This window comes from Protopterus annectens, chromosome 1.part1 (assembly GCF_019279795.1).
Source record: "Protopterus annectens isolate FY-2018-M chromosome 1.part1, PAN1.0, whole genome shotgun sequence".
In the NCBI taxonomy this organism is placed as follows: domain Eukaryota; kingdom Metazoa; phylum Chordata; order Ceratodontiformes; family Protopteridae; genus Protopterus; species Protopterus annectens.
The window spans coordinates 1,345,953,393-1,345,976,591 of record NC_056726.1 but is presented as its reverse complement, the minus strand read 5'-3'; the positions used below and the strand labels follow the sequence as shown (position 1 = coordinate 1,345,976,591).

The window sequence follows — 23,199 nt, the reverse complement described above, 5'->3', positions numbered from 1 at the left end:
GGTGACTGATGTGATCCCAGGGATGAATTTCCTATCTCCCATTGAATCGTCAAGGTTCCTTTTAAAAAGAGTGAAGGAGGCGCTCTGCTTGACATGTATGGGCAGTCTATTCCAGAGTATGGGGTCTGGGTCAGGAACCTATCCCTCCAGCATGTTTTTTTCATTGTGATGACAAGGTTTGGATCCCTGGAGTATGTGGCTCTGAGGGATTGGGATTTCTTTAAGTGAAGCATGCCCAACAGGTCAGGGTTTGACATGGCCTTGTATGTTAAGCAGAGATCGCCTCTGAGTAGACGATATGCCACAGAGTATAGCTGGAGTTTTTTAGATGGTCAGCATAGGGCATCTGCTTTAGGCTTGTGATTCTTTTAGTGAGGTGTTTCTGTGGCATTTCTAGCTGTTGCAGATGTCTTATGAGGTACATACCAAATGGGGCATTGTACTCTATAAAGGTTCTAATGAGAGATGAATACAGTGGGACAATGACCTCCTTTTTTCTGGATAAAAAGCCCTTAGTGATGAGGTGTGCCACATAGAAGGATTTCCTGACTGTTGTGGTGATGTGGTTATCAAAGGTGAGACCACCGTCCACCTGTGTCCCTAAGTCTCTCATCACACTTTCGGTGTTTAGTGTACTGCCACCTATGTGGTAATTCATAAGTACATGGTTCTCCCAAAGGGGATAACTATACATTTCTTGGCATTAAGCTTGAGCCCATGGCTCTGGCACCAAGCATCTGTTTCTGTAAGGCCCTTTTGTAGACTATCCATATCATTTGGGGATTCAGTAATGGCTCCCAGTTTGCAGTCATCTGCGAACTTTGTTAACCAGAGTCCCTTAGTGTTGGCCTGTACTTCAGAGAAGTAGATGCCAAACAAGAGCGGTCCCAGGAATGAACCCTGAGGTACTCCTCTTGTGACTTGTCTGGAGCTGGATTTCGAGTCGGCTACTTTTACATTCTGGGTTCTGTCAGTAAGCCAGTTGGCAACCCATTGAGTGACGTAGGGATTTATGCCCAGCTTAATAAGTTTATCTATGATTCAAGAGTAGGGGATGGTGTCAAAGGCCTTGGCAAGGTCCAGACAGGCTGCGTGTACCATCTTACCCATGTCCACAGCCCTGGAGACTGATTTAAAGAAGTCAATCAGGTTCAAGAGACAAGATCGGCCCTTCCGGAACCCAAACTGGGTGGGATCCAGTGTTTGAAGGTTGTCAATGTCTTTGTTTATAAGTTCCATGATAATGCGTTCCATGCTCTTGCAAATCAGGCTCGTCAGACTGATGGGACGATAGTTCCTGGGTCCAAGGTGGATCCTCCCTTATGGAGTGGTGTAACTGTAGCTGTGCACCACTCAGTGGGCATGAAGCCTAAGGTAAGGCTATGATTAAACATGACACTTAGGTGAGGTGCCAGTTCATTTTGTAGTTCATGTAGTACACAGCCCGGGATGTCATCTGGTCCCATGGATGCTGTATTCTTAGTTTTGGAGAGTGCGGTTTCCACCTGTGTTGCCTGATTACCAGAATATGGCAATATTTTGGTGTTGTGATGGGCCCTTTAGGGGGGTGAGAGGGGGGTGAAGTTGGCACTAAATCAGTCTGTTAGGATATTGGCAATATCCTTGGGATCAGTATATTTAATGCCATTCTGTTATAGCTCAGAGCAGATCTGAGCATTGCCATTTAGATTCTTGACATAACTATAGAATGCCTTGTGGTTGTCTTTATAATCTTTTGCAATTTTATTTTCATAACTAGCTTTGGAGGATTTTATGAGGGATCTCAGCTTCTTACTGAGGCTGGTAAGGGAGTTTTTTGCATCCTGTGATTTTCCACTTTTCTGCAACAGTTTCTTTCTTCTGTTGTATAGTTTGTTTATGGTAGGGGGCCACCAGATTGGCTTCCTTTTTTTGGAGGAGAGTGTCTTGGTTCTATTTGGGATGGCATGATTCATGCACAAGTGGATGTGCTTGTACAGTGCCTAACTGTAGGATTCAGCAGTCGAACTTTCAGCTCCCATCTGTATGGGTGTCATGAAGTTTGTCACTTCTGACTTGAGTAACATGAAGTTGGCTTTGCAGAAGTTTTTTATGGAGGTTTCCTTACTGGGAGGTGGGGGTGGGATGTTGATGTCAAGGGTGATTTGCTTATGGTCAGGTTTGACCAATGAGAGTGTGACCACTGGCGTGGAACATCTATCTCCCATGTTGGTAATGACCAGGTGTAGGATATTGGAGCCCCTGGTGGGACAATGGATTAGTTGATCCAGGGTCTTGGAATTTATGGATTCTAAAAACCATTGGGAAAAGGTGTTGGTACCTGAGTAGTTTTCCCAGTTAATGGCAGGGTAGTTTAAATCACCCAGTATTAGGGTGTTTGATTGTATCTTAATATTTTCCAGTTTGTTTAGAAAGGTGTAGTGAGAATCTTGGGGCATGGTGGGGGATCTGTAGCAGGCTACAATTTGGATTGCAGTCTTACCTAGTGTTAGTTGCACCTGGAGAATTTCAGATGCATTGTGTTGGGTGGGTCTATATTAGAAACACGAAAACTGACTTTTACGAATACATGTTCATCGACACATAAATGTGTTAAAAGAGCGAACAACGAAAACAGCGAAAGTGAGAATGTATTTCCTTGGCCAGCAGGGTGATCATGGGGATGAGGAAATAAATCCTTTTCCCCACTGTAGTGCAGTCTCGGAGTTGGTATATTTAAGAAGGGAAGGTGTGGGGGAGCACCCCCCCATGCGGTGGGTGCTGGGGGGCTTGCCCCCCTGCAAATATGTTTAGAAAAGTGTTTTACTTTAGGTTTGTTCACTTAGGTTTACCTTACCTGTATGGCGCCGTTGCTTCTGGTATTACGTTTGTCGTTTTCACTTTCGCTATTTTCGTTCGCTCTTTTTGTACATCGACATTTATGTGTCAATGAAAATGTATTTGCGAAAGTCAGCTTTTGCATTTCTAATATAGACCCATGTTGGGCAACTAGCCTGGAGGTATGAATATCCTTGGTGAATATGGACACTCCTCCACCATTAGTGTTTCGGTCTTGGTTTGGTGGCCGAAAAGTGTGGTAAGAGTTGTAGCCTGGTATTGCAGGGGTGCTCAAGGGAGCCTTGAACAAGGTCTCAGTTATTGCACAGATATCGATGTTCACCATTTTAGGAGTGCCTCGAAAGAGTGCATTTTGAGGTTTAGACTTCTAGCATTGAGTAGCATTAACTTCAGATTTTGCATGCTTGTATCTGTTAAGGTGGTGGTTTTGTCCTTTGAACCTTGCCTAAAAAAGGCACTATAGGGGTGGCAAGAGCTTTATCCAGAAACCTGAATCCCAGGGGCGACAGGTGCAGACCATCTCTGGCAAAGCATTGTGGTTTGTCGATCATGTCATCCCAGGCAGACAGATACTGGATCCCCTTTGAATGACACCAGAAGCTTAGACAATTGTTGAAGTCAATCATTTTGTCCTTATACTGTGGTATCATTCTGGGTGAAGGCAGGATGCTACTCAGGGCTAGGATCATACCTGTCTGGGCCACATGATCTGAGAGCTCTTCCATGTCTCTCTTCATGTAGTCCAGGGAGGAGCGTCTCAAGTCATTCACTCCAACACGGACAATAACGGAGTCGTATTGGTACTTGTTGTGGAGTGACTTGAGTGCATGCATTATGTGGCGGATCCTGGCACCCGACAGGCAGCTGACTGTAATTTTCTTCTTGTTCAGCCTGCTGAATGGGACATCAGTGTGCCTGACTATAGAGTCACCTATGACTAAAGTGTTGGGTACGTTGTCTTGCCTAAGGGGCTGTTGTTGGGTGGCACACTGGTGTTGTGAGCTATGTGGCACTTTGGTTGTGACTGGTGTTTGTTTGTATTTCAGCTTCGGAGGTCCTTGTTGCTTGGGCAGGTTAGTGTTAAGGGCCTCCACATATGTGGGTTTAGTGTTGCTATGTGTGGGTGTTGATTGTGTGGGTTTTAAAGGGCTGTGTGTTGCTTGAGGTGTAGTGCACATGTTAACTTTTTTCTCTTGACTGCCTAGGACAATCTTGGCTGGAGAGAGCTTTGCTTCCAGTTTGGCTATGTAAGTGCATCTCTCGTGGTTGTAGTGTTGGGTGGTTGGAGGAGAGGGTTGCCTGTGTACATGAGGCAATTGCTGCATTGCCCCAGTATGCCCAGATTCACCAGGTGGACAGGAGAAATCACAGGATGCTGACCCTTGGACATGCCTGTTTAGGTGCTTTTTGTGTTAAGTACAAGAGCTGTTTTCCCTTACCTTTGCAAGGTACTTTGCAATTATAGGCTGTTTAATGCCTACGATTAATTTCTCCTTATTAACAAGGAGAGTTGAGTGCTTGAATCAGTTTAAGGCTTCCTAGTGCTTTCCAGCAGATTCTAGAGCAAGTGCTAGTCACAGGGGTTCAGATTTTAGTGCAACTACTGAGAAACCAGCTAGTTCTAAGGGAGAATTTGAAGAGCAGACTTTCTGAGACCTGGAATAGATTAAATGTAGCCCCACGTTGCTGCATGATGCGAAAATCGCGCAAACACATGTGTTTTTAAGCCAGAAAGTTGAAAGGGATAGAAATCAGCCCATAATGGCTAATAAAATTACAACTTCGGAGCTGGAAACCACTCCTCTAGTGTTAGATAGGCAGTACAATACTCACCACTCCCACTAGTAAGCAGTAGGACTTCCCTCTACCACAGCAAAGTCTGGATAGCTCTGAATACAGAAAATAAAGTTGTGAAACCAGCAAAGCCTGGGATCTGGATTATACTAGCTAGGAAAGGTGGGAAATGAGCAAACAGTATAGTATTTTTTTTTTGTTAAAACAGGCTAAACAATGCAATAATACCATAAATAAACACAGAAAAGGCTAAAGCACTTGAGTGTGTAGCCCTAATTAGTAAATGCAATTAAAGCTCTACAGAATTAGCAATTTAAAACTTTTTAAATGAAGCAAGGCAAGTGCACAACTTGAAAAACTATTTAAGAGGCAGTTATACAGTAGAATAAGTAGCTAGTCTGCATATACAGAAAAGTCTATATATACAGAAAAGCAGCTAAAACAGCACTAAAACAATTCAGATGCAGTGCAACCTAGAGCACTTGAGTTGTAGCAATATTAAGGCAAATACAGTTTTAATAAATGCACCAAAATATACTCTATATTTCCAAAATGTTTGAGAAGCACAGTCAGAACACAAGGAGATTCAGGCATTTTTTTTTTAAATAGAGAAAGGAGGAAGAGAAGGAAAGAAACTAAGTGGGTTGGCCTTCTCAGATATTCTCTCTGTATTAGGTAGAATGAGCTAATGACACTAGACTGGGAGGAGTGTCCAAGATCAAATTTAGAGTAGGGGCAGGCAACTGCAAGGCCAGCAGGTATAAAGACAAGATGCCAACAGGGAGGGAGGGTGAGAAGCTATTTTAGGCAGAAAACACTACGGAAATGTTTATCACAGCAGAAAACCAGCAGTGAGCCAATAGCTATGAAATACAGTACAAGTATACAGTATACAGTAAAATTGCTATAACTATCTAGAATAAGCAATAACTACTAAAAATAAGCTAAAAAAACAGGCTACTTATTACTATATATCACAGATCAGGTGCTTCTCCTCAGATAGCTCTGTGTGTAATGGCTGAAACACTCAAGTTAACTTCTTAAGTAACAGAAAGTTCATACCTGAAATAACTTTAAAAAAAAGCTAAAAAGAACCAATGAGGTGCTTTCTCCAAGCTGTAGACCTGGCAACCTAACTAGACAATGACCATAAACACTAAACTCTCACCAAATTGGGGGATGGTCTTTGCTAACTAAGATGGCCTGGACAAATGAGCTCAGAAGGCAGCCTCTAACAAATAAGTCCACAAACACAAACAAGAATATGGAGAATATTACAGCTACTACCTAAACTATTTTAGGCAGAACACACTACAGAAATGTTTATCACAAACACATATATGCCACCTAAAACTACTATTATGGAGCTTAAAAAACTGGGATAAATAATCAGCTTTCAGCAGTGAATATTACTTATGCACAAATACCAGTATGACTCCATCATAGTCCATGAAGAGGTGAATGACTTGAGACTTACCTGACTGGACTGTAAGAAGTGGGACATGACTGAGCTCTGTAGATTATGTGTCACAGGCAACCCTAGCCTTAAGCAGCATTCTACCATCTCCAAGGATGATGCCATAATACAAACAAAAAAAATGATTGACTTTAACAGTTGACTTTGCTTTTGGTATCTATTTAAGGGGATCCAATATCTGTCAGCCTTGGAATACGTGACTGAGGTCTGCAACTGTCTCCTCTAAGCATATGGATACTGGCAAAGGCAGTAGACACCCATATTGTGCCTTTTTAGGCAGTGTCAAAATAACCAGCCTTCCAACATAACAAAATCCTCTTTAGATAAACTCAAGGTACTGCTGCTTAATGCTAGGACTCTACACAAGAAACTGCACTCCCTGGAAGCACTTCTCACTTTGGAAGTTGCGGACCTCTGTGCAGTCACCGAGACATGGTTCAAAGGAGCAGAAATCACCCTGACCGTGCAGGACTACAATGCCTTCCATATGTTCAGATCACAAACTGAGCTTGAATGAGCCAAAGGAGGAGGTGTATTCGTCTTGTACACCTCAAGACTGGTCAAAAATTATAACTCTTTTGAGCTACTCCATGTCCAATTATCTATAGGCAAAGCCACCTTCCACATCTTAGCTAGCTATAGGTCTCCCACCACCAAACAAGAAAAGCATACCACATACCTTGGCTTACTGTAATCACTTGCCATACAGCCAAAACACCTTACTTGTGGGTGATTTTAATTATCCTGCCATTAACTGGGAAACATACATGACCACAAACATGGTGACTCAGAGGTTCTTGGGCTTTGTCACTGCAAATGCCCTGGAACATCTAGTCAGTATGCCCACAAAAGGCTCAAATGTCCTGGACATAGTACTCTCTAACATGGGAGAGCATTGCACCCCCCCATGTGATGTCCTCCCTGTTAAGATTGGACCATAAATCAGTCTCGTTCAATGTAATTATAAGACCAGATACCTCATCAAGCTCAAAAATGCCTAAGAATTTTTCAAAAACAAATTACCTCCTACTAAGTAATGGTATAAGAAGATTCAAAGCCCCATCAAATGCAAATAACATGAACTCTGCATAGGTGTACACCAATGACCTGAATAACTACTCAAGCAGATGTATAGAATTGGCTGTTCCTGACTGGAATAAAATCAGGTTTTCTTGAAAACACAAGCCACCCTGGTGGACCCGTGGTATAAACAGGCTGTACAACAAAGAAACTAATGTACAAGAACAAGAGGGAACTGGCTCAGCAGAGGAAGAAATCCCTGTTTAGCTTAAACACACAAATGGGAGATCTTGTTAAGTCCTCCACAGCTAATTATGAAGCGAAATTAGCCTTCCTAGGTAAGGATAATCACAAGGCATTCTTTAACTATATCAAGAATCTAAAAGGGAATACCCAGCTATGTGCTGAACTGGTTGTGGATGGCACCACTCATACTCAGCTGGAGGTAATAGCCAACCTACTAGCTGACAGGTTTGGTGCAAACTTCACCCCCAGAATACCCTCAGGTCATCCCCCAAAGTATACCTGCCACCATTCCTCAGCCTATTATCTCAGGAAAGCAAGTAATCCAGGGCCAAAAACATGGCATCAGTGGGACCAGACAACATCCTAGGTTGCCTTTAAACTTACATTTAAAACTTGACCTAGCAGACCCACTTGGATCCCTGTATAACCACAGCCTTCAAACTGGCTAGGTTGTGATGAAATGGAGGACTGCAACAGTAATCCCTCTGCACAAAAGGAGACCATTAAGAGACCCTGGCAATTATAGACCCATAAGATTGACTAGCCTCATCTGCAAGGCCATGGAAAGAATTATTATGGACCTTTTTAACAAGGACATTGGTAATCTCCAAACTCTGGACTAAACTCAGTTCAGATTCATTAAATGTAGATCATGCCTGTTAACTTGATTGACTTCTTCCAGAAAGTCACCAAGACCCTGGATGAGGGAAAGATAGTGCATACCACATATCTTGACCTAGCAAGGCATTTGACACAATCCCCCATTCAGGTATTATAGTGAAACTCTCCCAATTGGGAATTAAAACCCTAGATTACCAGATGGGTAGCCAACTGGCTCTCTGACAGGATGTATACTGTCAAAGTGGGTGACTTCACCTCTAGCAAAAGACCAGTCACCAGTGGTGTACCACAGGGTTCTGTGCTGGTTCCCTTACTATTCTGAATTTATTTCTCAGAAGTCCAGGCAAACTTGCATGCATACCTCTCAACTGTCCAGATTTTTGCAGAATGTCCAGATTTTTACCTAATATTTTTGGTCTGTTTCTCATAAAATTTGTGGTTTTATAAATGATTGGTGCCAAAGTCTAGGATTAAAGCTAAAGGCAAAAAATGTGTTATTATTCCCCTTGGGAAAGCTGACATCCCTGCTTATTACATTATAGACAGCGCCCCCCCTAAGTGTAGACCCAGTGGTATATGATCTAGGTACTCAGGTTGACAGCAATCTGAACTTTGACCACCACGTATCCACAGTAATAAGGAAATCCTTCTATGTGGCACATCTTATAAGTAAAATCATCACATCTAGATCTAAGGATGTTGTAATTTTATTCCACTTGGCCCTCATCAGACCAGTAATTGATTGCACTACTCCCTTTTACATGTACCTCACCAGACACCTGCAACAATTGAAGAGACTACAGAGGTTTCTCTCCAAGAAATTTCAGGGTACACAAAACAAGTCTTACAATGAAAGACTGAAAACCCTGTCACTGTATTCTGTCTCCTGCAGGTTGCTAAGGGGTGACCTGTGCCTGGCTTACAGTGTAGTCTCAGACCCAGCCCCGAAAGAAATGCTACACATTTGTAACTCAAACTGCAGGAGGGTCACTCACTCCGGGGATCTTACCATAGCCACTGACATGAACAGGTCTTGCTGGAGAGATAGATACATCTCACAAAGACTGTCTGTTCTCTGGAACAAGCTTCCAGTTCACATGAAACAGAGCCCTTCCCTGACCATCTTCAAATGCAACCTAGCTCAATGGATGGCTGACCACAAATTCACTCCTGTGATGGTGCCTGTGTCCCTCCTGGACTGAGGAGACTGAATAATCTAAACAAATTATGAAGATATAATTAGGAAGCATCTGAATATTTTCATGTAAAAATGTTTGATGGAGAAAATTAGGAAGGAATTCCAATTCACATACAGAAATGGGATGAATATAAAAACAAGTTTGGAAAGGTTGAGGTTAGGTATGACAGATATTTCCAACAAGGGAATGTACAAATGTGGGAGATGCACAAAAATGCAGATTTATTAATATAGGAAATTTTGTTACCTTAGTAGACAAGATTATTTATAAACAAGGTTGTTTTGATTGTAATGGGGATTGTTTTTTGGCAACATGTCTTTGTTGCCCTACATGTTATGTTGGGAAAACCAATAAAGCCTTAAAAAAGTACATTTACCAACACATATATGCTATGCAGGCAGGACATTATCAATGCATTAGTGAAACATGTAAAGTATTGTTTGAATTTTAATACATTTGAACTTTTTGTGTTAGAAAGAGTGTGACAAAATGAACATGGAGGTGTCTGGGAAAATGAATTACTAGTAAGGGAATTAAATTGGTAGTTGAGGTTAGGCTCTTACAGAGACCAGGATTAAATGAACAAATATCTATTAGTTGTGTTTTAAAAAATAAAAGGGACCAGGTACACGACATGTGAAAAGTTTTTATTGTGTTTGGTATGTATGTGACCATCAATTAATGTTTTTAAATAAAGTTGTTTTAGAAGGGGTTAGATGTATTATTATATATTGTTCAGATGAAGTATTGTTATTGGAAGATGAAAGTGCTTAGCATAAATAAAATATTAAATACGTGATGTCTCTACAGGATAGTCATGGTTTATTTATAGTTTTATTGTTTTTTTTGGCTTAAATTTGCACTTGTCTTTTTATTTGTTTGTAGAAGACTGAATGCAGGGATAGGGCTGTAAGGTGGTCTGTATGGGACATATTGTTTATGCCTTGTATCTTTTTAAGAAGAACCTCTGTAGATGCTCCAGTTGTTGCATATGCCTGATCATACTGTGAGGTTGGTAGTGTGCTCAATGACTGGTTTGATGAGACCCAAATACAGCAGAACAATGACACCCTTGAAGCTTGATGCTATAGCATTGCTTATAAGTTGTGCTATATAGAATGATTTACCTACTACTATAGACAAATGATGCGAGGTTTTGTGTCCCAAATCCCTAACCACTTGGTCTACAGTTAGGGGGTGTATTATCAATGTGGTAGGTTTCAGGGGTAGCCATCTTTCCAAGGATACTATTATGTATGTTTTGGCACTGAGTTTCAGACAGTTGCTCTGGCACCATTAATAGTCTATGTCAGGCCCTCTTGGAGGGTACTTGTGTCTTTGGGGGATTCTATGACTGCACCTAGCTTGCAATTATCTGCAAACTTGGTCAACCAGAGGATCTTGACATTGGTTTTGACTTCACAAAAATAGATGCCAAAAAGCAGCAGCCCCAGCAACAAGCCATAAGGGACTCTCCTAGTGACTGATCTCTTTGTGTAGGTAGATTCCCCTATCCTAATTTACTGAGTTTTATCTGTGAGCCAGCCAGCTATCCAGTGAGTAATATAGGACTTTATACTTTCATGAGTTTTTCTACAATGTCTTGGTGTGGTATTGTGCTGAATGCTTTGTCCAGGTCACAGTAGCCAACATGCACTGTTTTGCCCTTGTCCATTGCTTTGGTGATCTTATCAAAGAAGTCCACCAGGTTGAATGGGCATGACATGCCCTTGATGAAACCAAACTGAGATGGATCCAGAATGTTTCCTGTGTTGTTGATTGTCATTTCCATGATAATTCCTTCCAAGGCCTTGCATATGAGATTAGTCAGTCTTACGGGTCTAGAGTTACCCAGGTGCATTGGTGACCCACCCTTGTGCAGAAGGATGATGGTTGAAGTCCTCCATTCATTTGGCATTAAGTCTGTCTGGAGGCTATGGTTAAGTACTGATTCTAGTGGTCCTGGTAGGTCATGTTCATGATATTAAGGAGTTATACAGGGATATTATTAGGGCCTATCGATGCAGTGTTCGTGGCCTTGCAGAACGCATGGAGGGCCTGCTTCCTATGGTTTGTTGGGGTGTTATAGTTGAGAGTATTTCTTGCGGGGTACTGTTGAAGGTTAAAACTGGAGCTAATTTGTCAGCCAGTAGATGTGCTATATCTTCTGGCTTAGTATAGGTGGCTGGGATGCCACCTGTGCTGCTTGTTTTTTGAGTTTGTCCTCTGCTTATTCCAGGTAGGTACAGTTGTCACTGTGCAGCCATTAACATGATTGTAAAAGGTTCCTGTGAATACTTTTGCATATGCAGCATTGTTCTCAGAATTTTGCCAGGATGTTACTTAATAGTAGGATATTTGTCTTAAAATAATTCCTAACAGTTATAGGGTTAGCTGTGGTCCACTTCATCTTCTAGCTACCCTTATTATTTTTTTTAAACTTAGCCAATTTCTCTTGGTGAAAATCAAACCCTGTACCTGCTGTCTGTGAGATAAACACCTTAACCACTATGCCAACCCCAAACCCCATACCCCAAGATTATATCACCCCAGATGGGACTTGAACCCACAATTTCTGCCTTAGGAAGCCAATGCATTATCCATTAGACCACTGGGGCCTGACAAAAAGAAATACAATTAAGTACAAGGCTAGCTGCACTTGTAGACCATTTAAGGCTAGCCAATTTCCTTAGTGAGGATTAAACTCTGCACCTCTTGTCTGTGAGGTAAACACCTTAACCATTATACCAACTTACACTAGCAACCCTAGCATGAGTATGGACTAATGGGTTTACAACATCCAGGAATCTCTGGGCTTGTTTGTTTGGGGTCATGTATGATTCCCAGTTTATAGCTGGGTAGTTAATCACCGATGAATATGGTGTTGGGTTGAAATGGAAGTGTCTCTAGTACATTTAAGTATGAATTATGGGTTTCCTGGGTCAATGAGGCGACCTATATCTTGCTAGGAAATGGTATGGGACCTTGCCTATGTTAATTTCTTTGAGGAGAAGCTCAATCACATCATAGTCTTGATCAGTCTTGAGGTGTATTTGTTTTTTTTTATGTAAATTGAGACACTTCGGTCCTTCCCCCCATTATTTTTGACGCTATAAGGATTTTTGGGTCTAATATGTTGGGGCAGTACAGCTTCTGAGGGGTTTTCTTCATTCAAAAACCACAGAGAGTACCCCTTCCATCTGCCTTTTATGTCCTGTGGACTGCTGAGCAGATTGTTGCTGGTATCTCTTATGGGTCATGACTGAAGAGTATCAGTGGACCAATACAGTCACCCATTAAACAAATTACAATAAATTATTAAAAACAAATAAACTGTATCTTATGATTATCTACTTTATATTTTTGTCTTTGCCTTGCAATCTGGTAGAATGTTTTGTCCTGTCCTGCAACTGGTAAAGTGCTTCTGACACCTTGTTCTTTCCTATTGCATCTACTGACTTTCCCTCTTTGTTAGCCAATCAGTATTCCTTCTTAGCCTGGTCTGTCTTTCTGTCTGCCTCTTTTTTTTGCACTCTTTCTTCTTTCTTTCTCTTGATAACTTCTTGCACTTCTGCATTCCATCACCAGCTTTCCTTAAGTACCTTATGTCCATTCCTGGCCTGGCCAGTATCTGTTGTGTAGGCCTCACACATGCTGTTTTGCGATGCTGCCATTCTTCTTCAGCTCCACTGATTTTCTATTCTTCCTGAGATACTAGAGCCCTCAGAATTGCCTTGAACTCTTCATTAGTTGTTACTAAGCTAATAACCACTAGGGCTGTTACAGGCCTAGCTCTGCACCCCAAACCTATTTGGATCCTGAGTATCATGGGTGTGTATATGCGGGGGGGGGGGGTTGTAAGGAAGTAAGAGGGATTTGTAGGAGGATGTTAAGATAAAGCTTTTCTTATTGATGCCCTCTGTCCATAAGGGACATGGGGGCCAGACTGGAGGTAAATTTACAATTTTCCATCCAGTTGTCAACATTTTGTTTGAATAGGGTCAGGAATGAATTTTGTTTTACATAGATGAGACCCTTTTCCATAGCACAGGAATCCTTTTGGGCACATCTCTCTCTCTCTTGCATGTACTGCTTATGTCATTAGTTAAGCTCAGAACCCTGGATCTTGTGTTTCTAGTGCTGTTTGTTTTGCACAAGATCCATTAGGGCTGGGTCTGAGGAAGCCCTGTACATGTCTGATTAGGTAGGTGCCATACGAGACATTATACTAAATGATAGGAATCATAAGGGCTGAGTAGACTGGTACTATAATGCCCATGGACCCAGATGCCATATCCTTACCTATAAGTTGGGCAAAATAGAATGTTTTTCTTACTATTTTCCCTATATGTTGGCCAATGGCCAGATTGCTACCTACATATATTCCCAGATCTCTTACTACTGGGTCGACTGTTAGGGGTGTTTTATTGATGAAGGAATTAAGTTGGGTTGACAGTTTCCCAAAGGGAGTAATGTTGTATTGTTTGGCATTGAGTTTTTTAACCAGTGGCTTTGGCACCAGTCATTTGTCTGTGTTAAACTCTGTTGCAAGATGTTGTTATCTACTGAGAATCTATAAAAGTTCCAAATTTGCTGTCATCTGCAAACTTGGTAGCCAAAGGCTTTGAATGCTAGCCTTGACTTCCAAGAAGTAGATGCCAAACAGGAGCAGGTCCAGCATAAACCTCTGGGGTACTCCACTGGTGACCAGTTTCTTGGTTGTGGTAGTCACACCGATCCTGGCTTTTTGGGTCCTGTCTGTGAGTCAGCTGACAATCCAGCAAGTTATGTAGGGATTTATGCCTAGATCAGACAGCTTGTCGACAGTGCCTGAGAAGAGTATTGTATCAAATGCCTTGGCCAGGTCAAGGTACACAGTATGTACTATTTTACCCTCATCCATTATCTTGGTAACCCTCTCAAAAAAGTCTTTAAGGTTTAGTAGGCATTACCTTCCCTTAGCAAAGCTAAACTGGGATGGGACCAGTGAGTGTAGGCTGCTATAGTCCTTGTTGGTCCTTTCCATAGTCATTTTTTCCATGGCTTTGCATATAAGGCTTGTTAGGATGATGTGTCTATAGTTCCCTGGGTGGGATGATGTCTGCTGTTGTGGAAAACAATGACTGCTGTGGTCCTCCATTCACTTGGAATATAGCCTGTTTTTAGGCTATAGTTGAAAAGTGCCTCACATGGTCCTAATAGGTTATGTTTTAGACTATTCAGGATGCAGCTGAGTCTATTGTTGGGACCCATAGAGGAGGTGATCTTGGCTTTAGCTTGTACTGCCAACACCTGGTCCCTGCTAATATTTTGTGATGTATGCAGGGGATTTTATGCAGAGGAGCTGGGGGAGTGGGGTGAAGTTTGAGGTAAATTTATCAGCCAGTGGATTTGCTATGTCACCCAAATTGGTGAGGGTGGTACCATTCACCTCCAGTTTAGTATACTGCTGTGTGTTACCTTTAAGGTTCTGGACATAGCTGAATAAATGCTTTGTGTCTTTCCTTAGCCTAATGAGCTTGGTCTGCAAGGCCATGGAATGTACCATTTATAAACAATGACATTGGTAATCTCCACACTCTGGACCCCACCCAGTTTGGGTTTGTAAAAGGTAGATCATGTCTCCTAAACCTGATAGACTTCTTTGAAGCAGTCACCAAAGCCGTAGACGAGGGTAAGGTGGTTCATACAGCCTGTCTAGATCTTACCAAGGCTTTTGACACCATCCCCCACTCTGGAATTATAGATAAACTCACTAAACTAGGTATAAATCCCTATGTTACAAGATGGGTTGCCAACTGGCTCACTGACAGAACCCACACTGTGAAAGTAGCAGACTCCAAATCCGATTTCAGACCAGTGACAAGTGAAGTACCACAGGGTTCAGTCCTGGGTCCTCTCCTGTTTGGTATCAACTTTTCTGAAGTACAGGCTAACACAGAAGGTCTTTGGCTAATGAAGTTCACAGATGACTACAAACTAGGAGCCATAATTGAAACTCCTAACAATGTGGACATCCTACAAAAGGGACTCACGGAGACAGATACCTGGTGTCAAAGCCATGGCCTCAAGCTCAATGCCAAAAAGTGCATTGTCATCCCCTTTGGTAAAAACTCTGTACCCATGAGCTACCACATAGGTGGTAGTCTACTTAACACCAAAAGTGTGATAAGAGACCTTGGGACACAGGTGGACAGTAGTCTCTCCTTTGATAATCACATTGCCACAGTAGTCAGGAAATCCTTCTACGTGGCACGCCTCATCACAAAAGGTTTCTCACCCAGGAAAAAAGAGGTCATTGTTCCTGTCTACTCATCACTCATTAGACCCGTTATAGAGTACAACGCCCCTTTTGGTATGTACCTCACAAGACATCAACAACAACTGGAAAGGTCGCAGAAATACCTCACAAAGAGGATTACCAGCCTCAAACAGATGCCCTACACAGACTGTCTCAAAAAAACTCCATCTTTACTCCATCACATATCGCCTACTCAGAGGCGATTTCTGCCTAACATACAAAGCTACGTCAAACCCAGAGCTGCTGGACATGCCCCACTTAAAGAAATCCCAATCCCTCTGAGCTACATGCTCTATGGACCTAAACCTTGTCACCACAATAAACAGAACATGCTGGAGGGATAGATTCCTTTCCCATTTACTTCCCATAATCTGGAACAAACTACCTATCTATATCAAACAAAGCTCCTCATTAGCACTCTTTAAGAAAAATCTTGATGATTGGATGGGAAATAGGAAATTCACCCCGGGGATCACTTGTGTAGCTCTGCTCGATAGGGGCACAGGAAAATAATTTTCTTGGGGGGGTGAAAGCCAGAGTACCTTTTTGGCTAGGCTTATATTGGCACTAGGGCCAATAGCCTAGTACCTATCTATGAGCCTTAGCCTGAAAAATCTCAATGAGTGGATTGGAAATAGGAAATACACCCCGGGGATCACTTCTGTGTCTCTGCTCAACAGTGGCACAGGAAAATAACTTTCTTGGGTGGCGTAAGCCAGGGAACCTTGTTGGCTAGGCTTATGTAGGCCCTTGGGCCAATAGCCTAGTATGTACCTATGAATCTATGAACCTATGAAAGGCTATCCTGACCCTGTAGGTGGTCTTGCTGGACTTAATTAGACATCCTAACTTGTTTGTTAGTGGTATAAGAGAGCACTTGCCTTTAATGGAGTTGCTATTCCTATTTTTGTCTATGAGATTTCTTCTTTCATTATATACCCTGTTTAGGTGAGGATACCACCAGTGGGATTTGTTTTCAGTGTTTGTTTTGGGTTCATTTCTGATAGCTACTGCAGCCTCTATGCATCTATTCACATGTTTGTATAGGGACTCTGTGAATAATTCTACATAGGTAATATGGTGTAGTTTGCCTTAGAATAGTTCCTAATTGTTATTGGTTTAGATGGGTTTTCTGGGTTGATTTTTACTTCAAAGGAGACAGCTTTGTGATTTGACATCATTAATGAGGATGTGGCACAGGGGGGCAGCACTCTGCCATGATGGTGAGTACCAGATCCAGTATGATCAATCCTCTGATTAGAGTGTGCACTGTCTGTTCCAGGCTGTTTTTGTTAATAAAGTCTAGGAAGCATTGAGCCTTTGAGTTTGAGGTAGTATAAGTTCCCCAGTCAACAGGGAGGTAGTTAAAGTCACCCATGAATACACTGTTTGGTTGGATAGTGAGCAGCTCTATTAGGTTTAGGTAAGAGTCATGAGACATAGATGGTGACCTGCAGATAGCCATGATATGGTGAGAGACCATTGCTGTGGTGACTTGCCTGTGAATGAGCTTCATGGTATTATCATGATTAACCAAACTGGAGGAATGTTTGTTGTTATCACAGATTGAGACTCTACCACCTTTCATCAGTCTATATTGTTCTTGGTCTAAATGTCTGAAAGTCACTGCAGCCATACAGTACCAGAGTACTTTCTACAGCTTTAAATCACGTCTTGGTAATAACACAGAGGTCTACATTCTCTAGAGTGAAGAAGGCTTGAAGGGTGTGCAGTTTTTTGCTTAGGCTTCTATCACTGAGCAGTAATAACTTAAGGTTACTTTGAAACTTGTTCACTATATTGGTAGTTTTGTCTTTTTGGCATTGTCTAAAAAGGCTCTAAGGGGATGGATAAAGTTTTAGTCAATATCCAAAAGCCTATGGGGGACAGGTGCAGCCAATCCTTGGCAAATCAACATGCTCTGTTGACCATGTTCTCTTTCCATGCTGACAAATATTGGAGTGACACCAGAAACTAAACCAGTTATGAAAATCAATCATTTTATGCTAATTCTGTGGCATCATCCTTGGCGAAGGTAGAATGCTGCTCAGGGCAAGGCTTCTACCTGTTTATAACACATATTCTGAGAGATCCATTCTGCCTCTTTTCATATATTCCAGTGAGGTGCATCTCAGCCCATTGACACCCACACAGTCTATGATAGAATCATATTGGTACTTAGGGTACAGTGACTTGAGTATGCGCATGATGTTGTGGATCCTGGCTCCTGATAGGCTGATAACCGTTATCTTCTCCATTGTCTCTTGCATATACAAGTCTAGAATGGCCTTTCCTTTTTTATTTATGTGGAACCCCCATGTAAACTCAGGGCAAATGGTGAGTGGGGCATCTGAATGTAGGTAAAGTATATGCTTGCCTTATGCGCTTTGCACTTGGGGAATTATTGGATGCAGACTTTTGCAAGATATTTGGTGTTTCTTTTGATGTACGTTTTAGTGATTGCTGAAGACCAGTGTTACCATTAGGTAGCTTTGAAGGTCTTTCAGATTTGAGAAGGTTTCTTTTAAATGCCTCAGCATTAGACAATCTGTGCGTGTGGTCAGCAATATGTGTGAGTGATGTAGTGTGGGTGTTCATAACAAGCGAGATTTTTGCCTCCAAGAAAGTTGAGTATTTACATCTCTTAAATTCAGTGTTATTTTTATCAATGATTAATTGGTTGCCTGAGAACACAAGACAATTGGTGCATTGCCTTAGGATGTACAAATCTACCAAGCTGGCCATCAAGACATTAGGTAATTGTAAATCCATGTTGTCCAGTCCTGTAGTAGGGTGGGCTGTTTACATTTAAGGATTTAGTTTTAACAGGAGTCTCCTACAATAGTTTCTGTGATTAAAGGGGCGAGATGTTATGTAATGATAGGATATGATAGGGATATTCTATATGCAAACTAGTTTCTGGGGTTAAGGGCAAGATGTTGTATAGTGCTTGCATTTGATAGTACTATTCGCTGTGCAAGCCAGCTGCTCCCAGATTAATTCTGTGTAATGCCATAATCCTAACTTTAGAGGGAAATGTTACTGTCTGGATGTTTGCTACTATGCAGGGCAATACTAACTGCCACTTCACGATGGGCAGCTCGTGCAAACTTTTCTGATTTATAGCAGAGAAAAATGCTTGAATAAATTACTACATGTTGAACTCCATGGCATGCTTCCCAACTCAGAGAGACCAGGTATACACCTTCTGCTACAAGATGGATGATAAAAGTAGCTCCCAGGTGCAGATTAAACATCAAACAACTAATTCACTGGCTAATTCACCCTTCCACAAGTTGATCTGGAGGCAAACATAATTGGAAGAAACCAAAAGGGAAATAATAATTTTTGCCACATAATTAAATAAATACTTTAAAAATGTGCAAAACAGTAGCCATCACTGTATAAAGCATATTCAAGTCCAGTAAATCTTGGCTTTCATTCCAATCACCTTCCATGTCCTCAGCTTAGTCTTTGCTGACCTTACCCTTTCCTTACTAAAGGAAAGTCTACCCGAGTTGCATGTTGAACACGTTCTTAACGTGCTCTGACTGTTTCTATTGGTGAACCATTTGTTGGCTACCATCAAGCCATTTGCCAGACTAAAGTCTAGAATGGCCTCTCCTTTCTTATTTATTTGGACCCCCCCCCCCACACACACACACACACAATTTGAACTCAGGCAAACACTTTAAACATTATACCAACTATGTGAAAATAAAGATTTGAAAAAAAAAGCCTTATGTAGTTCAAGATCAGGAATGTTCTAGAGTTTCTTATAAACCATCAGGTCCCCCTTTATCAACACCAACTCATGCTGTCCTGCTTTATCTATTAGGCCGTGCCACTGTTGCCTAAATACACTCTTTTGCTTGCAATAAAAATTCTGCTGTGGAGCATAGGCTGAGATTATGAATAATGCCCTATCTTTACACCTGAGTCTGACTGTCATGAGTCTCTCACTAATTCAGTAGACTCTCCCTCACAGTAATTCCCAGTCCATTTCTATTATGTCATCCACCTGAATGTAAGACTCTGGATCCCAAGCCAAGTGGTTTTGCTGCCCTATCCTTGCAGATTGTCTCTTGCATATACAGTGATGTCAGTATCCTCTTTACCAATACGCATCCACGTCTAAGCTGCATCTTGTCAATGTATGTCCAGTTTAGCAATCCTTAGTTCACTAGCATTAGGCAGATTGATTTAATGTCCAGCTTTTGCTCAACAAAGCTAACCCAGGCATACCAGACTGGGCAGCTCTATACTGGTCAGCCAGTAATTTACTGACCCAGGCTTTCTGGGCTTTATGATGGGTGCACACTGCCCAGTAGGGGCACATAGACCTTTACCACAATTAACATGGGACCTTGGGGTAGATCAGGTCTTAAAACCCATTTATTACTGGCAAACACCCATGCCCATTTCTGGCAATATTAGTCAATGTGACCAAATCACCTAGGGCCAATTCTTATATCATCAAGTGGCTAGCTTTGACATGGCATGCAGTTCTCTATCTAGAGGATACAGTGCACCACACTTTATGCCTACAGCAGTTGGCCTACACAGTATGCACCTCCTTGAGACTGTGCTCCTACTCATGACTCCATGGGAGGATGCATGGGGAGAACATACAAACTCTACTTAAATATTATCCAGAGATCCGGGTTGAACCCTCCATCATGTGTTTGGGAGGTAAATACCTTAACCGCTAGGCCAGCTGTGTGAAAATGCAGACTAAAGAAGGGCCTTACCTAGTTAAAGGATATGAATATCTTAGAGCTACTTACAATGTTACAAAAACAACTAAACCAGAAATAAAATGAAAACTAGCAAAAAAACTAGTAAAAATAAAAAAGGGCCAACCACCAACATCTGTAACCCTATACTTTATTTTGAGCTATTTCATCCCGAACAAAAATGGTCTACTACAGAAAATAGCTATTGCATCATGTAAATCATTAACTTTAAATCAAATTACATACTTATCACATCACTATCATAAACCTATGAAATCAATCTTGTAGAACCCCATTAACATTCTCTTTTGTTACAAACAAGTTCTTCCTGAAAAAACAACATTAAATACCATTTCAAAACAACTAAACAGTGTGTGTGTGTGTGTGTGTGTGTGTGTGTGTGTGTGTGTGTGTGTGTGTGTGTGTGTGTGTGTGTGTGTGTGTGTGTGTGTGTATATATATATATATATATATATATATATATATATATATATATATATATATATATATATATATATATATATATATGGCATACATAATTTATTACAGTTTATCTGCCCATAATTTTAAATCATCTGAGATCAAAATTAAGTAATTTAAACTTGAATATGCTCCAGTGTTAAACAAAGTTGTCAAATTACCTTACACTGTTCCAGAATACATTGCCAATCCCTACTTCTTATGTTTTAGCCAACCTTTCCCAAAAAAATCTCAATATTATTATAAACCACAGAATGCTTAAAATAATGCTTTATTTCCATCCTTCCTTCAGGTGACAATATAAATGTTCATAAACACATTGATTTATCCTAAATTCTGTTTTTCCAATACCATTCACATAACAAAGAGTATTTAGCCAGGTGCACCCCCCCCCCCAGAAGTCGTACATTCAAAATGACCATGATTTCCTATTGAGCAAGGGTAATCATTAATTGTAATGTTTGACCATCCCAAATGTATTTACACATTTTGTATGTGCCACATTTATACATACTGGGATACCTATTATATCCATGTGGTAGATACCCAGACTGTTTTTTAAAGTGCCTTTTACTGCTCATAGCTTTTTAAAATACAAATAAAGGTTTGTTACCAATTGTATTACCCCACTGACCAGTAGTTCTTGATCACATTTTTCACCTGTCATAGCCCTCCCTCCATGGGTATCAGTCATTTTATTTTTCACTACCAAGGGTTTTAATAAAACTGGTAGGAACCACAGATCACCAACTAAGGGCGTCACTACAGGCAAAAATATTGAAATACATTAAGCACTTTCGTCCTTAACAGGGCTTCTTCAGAATAACATAACACCACTTCAGTCCTTTAAATACACACAACAATTCAAAACCACAGTACCTAAGCAATCCATTAATCAATCAATTAAAACTTACAACATTACAAACTACAGAATATACTTAAGATAAAAAACTTTTAATGTTGATACATTTGTCAAAACCAGCAATTTACAAAGAAACAGTGATAGGGCACAGGTATATCTTCCAAATATGAAACAAGGCCTAGAAGATTTAAGATTCTTGCCTGGGAGTGTTTCCATAGGTACTTTTACCCAAGCAGACTTCAAAGAATTTTTTTCTCAGGTGGATGGCAAATGTTGGAGGTGTAATGGAGAAGAAAAAGGTACCTGGGAGCATATGTTTTCAGAATATAAGGAGTGGTCAGACTTTAACAATTTACAGATTGCTCTGTCAGGAATACTGTGTGAGCAAATGATTGTAACTGAGGAAGTGATTTTTTTTTGAGCTGGGACACAGGATCTGAACTGGCTAAACAAAGTGTGGCTGCCAAAAAAGTAATTACTAGAAAATGGAAATCAACTTCTAAACCACCTATAACTAAAGAAGTAAATATTGTAACCAAGTTAAAAGAACAGAAGGTGGGGTCTTTAGGAAAGGAACAATTTACATTAAAAAAATAATTGTGGGAACAATGTTTTGAAGGAGGAATGATGTTTGCGAGAAGGCATGAACTGAGCAGTTTATGTAATGTTGGCTTGATTATATTGTATAAAACAATATATGTGATGTACAACATTTGTAAATGTGAGCTTGTTAATATGTTTTGATTACTGTTTGCCTATGTCACAAGTGATAATTCAGTAAAGGTGTTAAAAAATAAAATAACCAACTTGCAATTAGAATGCATTTCAATTTTGTTTCAAACAAACAGTTGCTGCACATTAAAATATTCCATGTTGATTCCCATGTAGCACATTGGTCCAGCAAACCCAGCTGGTCGTTTTCCTCCACACGGACAGCCCCAAGAAATTTACCTACTCTGTGCGTATCAAGTGTCAAGTAATCTGTCTTACATCTCACAAATGCACAGTAATCGTGCAAAGCCAGATGGTGACTGCTTAAAACCGAGCAAACAATAGTGTCCAGCCAACCCCAGCCCCAACCCCTTCAGCCGCTTACCTCCAGAATCAGGGACAAGTCCAAAAATAATCAAGGATACTTTTTAAAAATATCACCACTATTAATATGAAGAGTTGACAAAATAAGAGATTGCGAAATAACATGCATTTTCTTAAGCAAAGGAAGTCTATAACTTTAATTATTGTTATTATTTGTTAAGTGTAATCCCTACCCTACGCAGCAGTTAAAGCTATGAGGTCTGATGCCATGGCCATGTAATATGTTTCCCCTTTGCTACAAGCCCACAAAGACAAGGTGCCACACATTACAGTATTCCAAATTGCTCCACACAAATCACACAGCCATAAACATTTCCCAGAAGTATCTGATTACTCACTGCCAGCATCATGAAAAAAAATATAATAATTCTTACCTCACTCCTGTTTAACACCATACCTCTCCAGAATTCAAATAAACATCTTTCTATCCCGACTCTATAAAGTATTATATTAAAGAAGAACATTTTAAAAAAGCATCATAGTGATGCTTGACTTCTCTTTAGTCAGCAAGATGGTTTTGTGCCTATCAT

At 40.8% G+C, this 23,199-nt stretch overlaps 1 protein-coding gene across 3 annotated transcripts in view; it reads left to right on the top strand.

Annotated features, from left to right (window-relative positions):
• LOXHD1 (lipoxygenase homology PLAT domains 1) overlaps positions 1-23,199 on the top strand; it is a 2,432,812-nt gene that overhangs the window by 1,807,562 nt on the left and 602,051 nt on the right. The gene's annotated exons all lie outside the window — the stretch shown is intronic.